The following is a 7,203-nucleotide window of genomic DNA, read 5'->3' on the forward strand; positions in this document are numbered from 1 at the left end:
ATAAAATGCAACACTATCATCATGTGCCAAAATGCTAACTGAAAAGATTCATTATTTTGTAATTTAATACCTTATAAATTATATGGAGATCATATGCTGACTGACACTCGCATCTGGTAGGATAGCTCATGACTAATCTTTTTTCTAGGTCAGGTATACCTAGCAAATGCTGTACGGCTTGCGTATAAATAACCAATTATGCATTCAGAGAGAGGAAAAGTAATTTTTCAGATGTTGGTCAAGACAAGCTGGAAGGAACGACGGCGGTAAATGAAGAGTGGATTCACAGGTTTTCTGGCTAACATGCAGCCAAGTTTTCCTCCTCCCCTGTCTAACAAAGGGCTATTGTCGGCGAACAGGGCAAACCAGAAGCAGTTTAAATGCAAAAAAAAAAAAGAAAAAAAAAAATCAAACTAAGAAGTCGCCAATGCTTTTATCTAGCTGAAGCCGAGAGACAGGATGCAGCAGCCCTCTCGGACGCTAAACGTACAACAACGTTAATCAAAGGTTTCACCTGCTCCCAGCCGGCTCCCCTCTCCCGCTGCCCCCGGGCGGCTCGTTGCACCCTGCGCTCCCCACCTCATACGTGCCTCCCTACAAAACGCCCGCCTCTTAGAGCAGGTTTTTGTTAATAAAAGATCGGGATCTACCCAGAAGGAAGGTGCCAAGTGCTCACATGACTGCCTAAGTCTTTCCCGTCCTGGTAGAGTTAGCGGGAATTACCCGGGCTCAAACCCGTGGAGGGGTCGCGCGTAGGAAGCTGCGAGCTGGCTCCTCGCCCGAAGGAAAGCTCTCCTCCTCCCCACCCTGCCCACCCCAGGGACCTGCCGAGCCGATTCGGCCTCTAGGTCCCTCTGAAAACAGCCCCGTGGCAATTTTTGAGAGGAAACCCTGTGTTTTTGCAGGCTAGACCCTCTCCTCCTCTATCTTTACCCAAATTCCCCTATATAATTCAGAGAAACAACCAGTACAGAAAATTGGGACCTATCCTACTTAAACGATAAGACTATGCAGCACCTTTAGGGATCTTCTCGAGGGCCCGTGTCCCTACGGGACCCCCCAGCAACGCTCCCATGGTGTTCCCAGCTGGCGGCTTTGCTATCGGGGGAGGCAGGAAGCGACCGCCTTGGAAATCCCGTGCCGGCACGGGAAACGGCGAGAGGCAGCAGCAGGCTCTCGAGAGCGTTTCTGCACGGAGGAGAGAAGGACTATTCAAAAAACCCATCTTTATTTCCCAAAACAGTGATCGAAAACGTACAAGGACTGTTGCTACTATTGGAAAATCTAATGGTGTTCACCAAGGTCTCCTCTCCTCTAGGCACTGATTCCAGCTCGTGAAACCTTTCCCTTCCCCGTTTCTTCTGTCCATACGTATATTGGTAAAAGCTTATCTCGTTACCGTGCTTTTTGCCGTGGATGGGAAGAGCCGAGGAGCTGCGCTAGGGGAAGCGGGTGAGCTGCCAGGCGGCGAGGATGCTGCGCTGAGCGGGGTCCGGGCAGGGCTTCCCACCGCCCCGGCTCTCCCTGCAGCAGCAAAGGCTGCCGGATTTTTAGAACCTGTCGGGGTGGGGGAAAGGAGGACAGAAAACGGACAAACGGACTTTCAAGGTTGTCATTTAACGCGGTGAATTTAGCCTCTGTGAAACGGGCATATTTCACGGCGAAGGAAAAGGAAAGCATTGCACTATTTCTGTTTTTCTCTGGAAAATGTCACTTCACTTAAAAATGATATTTAACTGCATTGGCAGTTCTCTCTAAATTCTTAAATTTCACCTCTTCCATGTAAAAGCAACAGGACCCACAAACACACCTAAGGCACTGGGACAAAAAAGGAGAGTCAGGTGGTTTCCTGTTAGGGTCATGTAGTTACGTTGTGTGTATGTTTTCCCAAAATATTTGTCTGTTCAGTACCTAAGAAAATCCTGCGCTAGCTTTTCTCTGCATGTGGGATTTTGACCAATATAAACATGGTATAGAAGTTAACATGCATGTTTTGCACCGTTTGCTCTTTTATGTATGTGTGTATATGCATGTGTGTGTGCGTGTGCATAATGAAAAAGGAAAGCTTTTTCCGGAAAAACAGTATGCGTGAGTGTGCTCATTTATTCTGACTTCTATAAATACACATATCAACTAGAATAATATTTAAATGGAAGGTTTTCTGTAGACCTCTTGAGAAACTCTGACTACATCCATCACACAGAGAATTTCCTGGAAACCAGAAGTATGGGAAACCGGTCATTCCTTTTTTTTGTTGTTTTATATAAATACCCCCAGCTTCTTCTGTGGCAACACATCATTAACCGCAAACGTCTCTGGAATCGTGCACTGCTTCCTTTGAAGTCATTCACTAGATCACTTCTGAAAGTCAGCATCCAAAGACCACAACAGACAGACGAGGAGGCCAGAGCAGTTGCCAGGACTTATTTTAATGACTTTACTTCCCTGAAGCCAGCATCTCTCTGACACAGGATAACCAAGCCAGCGGCTGGGCGGCCAAGGGCCCCTTCTGGCACTGCTCTGCCTTCTCCAGCTGCTTGCCGTTCAGCGCGCACGTCTGCAGCCCTCCTCTGCCCCGACTGCCCCCCACCTCCGGTGCCTTGCAGGAAGAGTTTGCCAGAGAGCAGGTTGGTGTTGCTGTGCACTCAACTCAAGGAAAACGAGAGGACAGATACCCTCTAAGGGAAAAAGAGAACCTTCCTCTAGGTGGGGTGGTTTGGCTGTTAAGTTTGAAATTCAAACTTAACAGTGGTGCAAAGTTTGTGTTCTCATACTAATGGCAAAAAACTTCTCAGTCTCTCCAACCCACGGGAAGGACTGTGCTGTTTCCAACACTGGCATCAGTCTGTCTTATCTCAGCAGCAAAACAAACTCTGCAAAAGCCTGCGTCGAGACCACAACAGTCTTCCACAAGGAGCCCGAGAACCGCACGTCACGCTCGAACGGCACTGATTTAGGAGCTGACAGGCGGGGGAGATGTTACCGCGTCTGCTAAATTAAATCAGTTGCAGTTGGGCAATGGGGGAAAGTGCTTCAGATACTGGCGTCCCACAACTGCCTCCTTCAAACACGCCCTGTATTGGTTAACTGACACCCCCAATAGCTGAATTCACCAGTGGTGTTTTGTGTGTTTGTGTTTTGATTATTTAACCCGGTTCCTGTTGAAGGCTCTATCTCATCAACAGGGTGGCTGCGCAGGTGGGACGGCAGCAACTTTTCAAGCCAGCTTTGCAGCTGAGGTCAGTGCAGAACAAAACCCCACTCCCCCATTAAAGGGTAGGTCATGTAATGGGGATGGGTTTTAAATTCCTTGTGAGGCCTTAAATAAAAAAAAAAAAAAAAAGCTGAACACTTGAGCTCCCAAGCTGAGACCAGCGCCTCACTGGATCTAGCTCCATCCTTAGAGGTCACACATACCTGGAACTCAAGTCGTAATCATCAAGTGAGGTTCAAACACTGTTTCACGGTTCAAACCAGAAACGAACCCACTGCACGCATCACTTACATTGCATAACACAGGCTACGTACATCCCCCAGCAAACAGCCACCTTCCTTCACTCACTAGCCTGGTTCATGCTATATTCTTACTCAAACACATTTAAGTTTGCTCTCCAACCCTCACAGCATCAAAGTACCTTCTACTGATACAGCAACATGCCCTTGGAAAAAGGATTGGCAATGCTGTTATAACCATCCTTCCCAGTTACCAGCATGCTTACCGTTGAGGGGGGACGCTTAGCACTTTATCCCTCTTAGACACAGCAGGACAGTTTGAGTGTGTAGAACAGTAAAAAGCCAAACTGGAAAAAGAGTGAGGAAAACTACTGTCAAGCAATGAGAACGTTTGCTTGAGCTCCTGAAGAGTCCTTGCATATGACAGCCATAGCCTTGAGCTAGACTTTGACTGATGTAAGAACTGCAGGTTGGATGTTTTGGCTATTTAGGGATTTTTAAATCACGTGTGGATTTGTCTGACACTAAGACCTCAGACTTTGTGTGATCTATAGCACTTCAGCGAAGGGCCTAGTAAGAAATTTGGAATGTTTAATTTTTAAAAGGAATTTACCCAAACAAAATGCAAACTCATAATTACCAAACTAGAGCTCATAACTGACAGTCCAGCACCTAGATCACTGCAAGTTAAGCCCATGCAAGCCTGTTACAAGCAAAGTGTCACGCTGCAGTAGACCAACTAAATTGGGTTTTAATTGGATCTTTGCTAAGGCCATCTGTCCTTTTACACTGACAAGGGCTATGGGACAGTGTGTTGCATTGGAGCGCAAGGCTTGTTACTCGTTTTAACAGGCATATTCAAATGTAATTCAGTGCTGACAACAGCAATTCATGTCCTCGTCCCCTGAACAGCTGCCAGACAGTAATGCCTAACTCACAGTAATCCAGAGGAGAAAGTTCACACATGGGGGATCAGTGCTCAGAATGACACTGGCCCGGCAAGGTGACAAGTCATTAGGTGCAAACACCTCTTGGTGATGGTGATAGCAGAGAAACGTGGCAAGTCTGGTTCCTTCTAAATAACTTCCAGTTGAATTGCCAAGATTATTTGCAAGGTGCTATGAGTCTGAAGAAACAACGTAGCATTTCAATGCCCCCACCCCCCCAAAAAAAAAAAAAAAAAAGGAAAGAAAAAAGAAACATCCAGACAGTTGGTCAGGCTTGCTGCCCCTCAGCTCTTCTACACTGACGAAGGTATAGGAGGAAGGAATGCTTACGGGGGCTACGTCGCTCATTCGCTCAGCTCCGGTGCTCTTGCAGGGCACTAGACTTCCTGACCTTGTTCAGGGCACATAATAAGAAAAAATAAGTGCCAGAAGTGCCCTAAGATTTTCTCACATCTCTGGGCAATGCCCTAAAAGAATTCCCTCACTCTAGCCATACTGGTATCCAAAGGAATACAAGGTTTGAAAGAGCTACAAAGACAGAAGGGTAAGAAACAAGTACAGCTAAGAGTTCAGGGTACTCCCACACGCGTATTTCCCAAGGAATTAATTCAGTGATTTCTAGAATGAGTAGTTTATACTACAATGAAGTAAAAGGATTTGGGAAGGGGAAGGAATTAGGGGAGAGAGAACCAAAATTAGAACTTGGATTTCCCCAAATAATATATGAGCTTGAATCTTCCACAGGATTTACATCCACTTGCCAAGCTGGCTGGACGCCAGCCAGTCACACCTGAAATCCCCGTCACGGCCGCAGTGCAGCACTGTGCTCCGGGCTTAATAAAATCGAGGCTCTCTGCAGGGGCTGCTGGCTCGGGAGCAACGCTGAGTTAACATGTTGTTTCCATTGCAGCGCTGGCTTGCACCTGGCCCCCTCGGACAGCCCACATCCAAACGCAAAAGGACCAAACCTAAACACATCAGGTGCTTTGGAGCCAATTTTGCAGCGTGACTGTTTTTTTTGATTACAAGCAGAAGTTTGTAACCAGGGCAAGCTGGAAATTGGTTTTGCAAATAAGTTTCATCTAACACACAGCATCTCAGACTAGAGCAGGGAGGAGGAGCTCAACCCGCTGCCAAAGCGATTCCTCTTTGCCTGTGAGTCAACAGTTTGACTCAGCTCGGTGGGACACGAGCCATCTGACAACAATAGAAATCTGGCAGTTTGCATCTGCAAGTTAAACACGCTCACGCGCCCTAAAAATAAAGTCCGCTAAGCTGCTGAAGTTGTATTTCCCCACCAAATTTCCTGCTGAGCAATTCCAACCATCATTTGACCACACTGATAATCTTCTTGGTTTATTGTAGGTAAAGAAATATAATTAGTAAGCAAGGAAGCAAGGAATTCCTGTTTTTTTGAGGTGGGAGTAGGAAGGAAGAACAAATGAGACAAAATTATGAACGATGTGCATATTTGTTCTGCCGCCGTAGTCACCTCAGAATAAATATGATGCTATGAAACACACCTCCTTCCTCTGCATGTATGTCTCACCTTCCTTCCCTTCAGGGAGTACGGTTTAAATAAAGAAACATCTGCAGAAGCTCTACAGCAGATAAGCCCTAATCAGGCAAAGATAAATACAAGTATCTGAGGCGTGTACAGAGGTGTAGGATACCAGGGCTCTTTGTGAGGAATGGGTGCCAAGTCACTTGAGTTGCAGATTAGAGGTGGCAAGGATTTCAAGGGAGCCAAACACCTGGCATCTGGTACTGGGAAAATGTGCAGCAGTAAAGATAAAGCAATGACAAGTACTTACAGGAAAATACGTGTTGAAGTAGCATGGCATGAAAAGGAATATATACGTGCATATAGATATCTCAGTAAAAAAAAAATACATTACAAGTAGATCTACATAGCAGATGTATAGGACAAGATGGTGACAGCACAGCATACTGACACGCAGGTTCATAGCTAGAGCTGGAATTAATCTGCGATTCCAGGAAACTTCTCCTGTGCGCGGGAGCTCTCAGAAGCGGGCCCCATCTTCCTGCCTTTTCTCAGGGAGGATCCAGGGCAGGGAAGTCCCAGCCCTGGTCAGAGACTTGTAGGGGAAATGAGCTCTTTGGGGCTTGGTCTCCAGCTGAGGCGCTCTCTGGATGCTCTACGCAGAAGAGGAGCATGGGCTCTGCTCCCAATGGACACGCTAATACCACTTGGCATTCTTAAAAAACCACTCTACACAAATGATATAATCACCCTGATTCATGAAGAATCTCCTAAGTATACGACTGTCACCGTTAAAAATGATTTTTATCTGCCAACACTGATTGTCACCACAGCCGTGTCCGGGCTTAGAACAGGAAATCCAAGAAAACACTGCGCAGGGCTCTGAACGAACAGCGACTTTTTGAGCAGCCGTTGCTGGTATTTTCACACCTCTCTCCTGGACTGCTGTTTCTTTTCCTATTCTGCTAAAGATTTCACCTGGGGGAGATGGGTAACACAGGAGATTTAAAGCTGTTGCTCATAAAACCTGCTCAGTTTCACAGCCCTTGCTCCAGCAGTAAAATTTCATCTGGTAAAGCTGAACAGACAGTTGCAGCTGGAGCAGGGTGAGACCAATGGCTTGAACAGGATATACTTTTACTGGCTTTGTCTCACTTGACTGCAACGGAAAGAAACCTAAAGGCTCTAGGAAAGGACTAGAGATCAAATTTATTTCCTTTTCTTGCAGAGTTTAAAGTGAAAGAGCATATTTCAAAATGCACTCGCATGAAAACATATCCAGCGTATTTTTAGTCTTTT

The sequence above is a fragment of the Rhea pennata genome, chromosome 11 (genome assembly GCF_028389875.1).
Source record: "Rhea pennata isolate bPtePen1 chromosome 11, bPtePen1.pri, whole genome shotgun sequence".
Taxonomy (NCBI): Eukaryota; Metazoa; Chordata; class Aves; order Rheiformes; family Rheidae; genus Rhea; species Rhea pennata.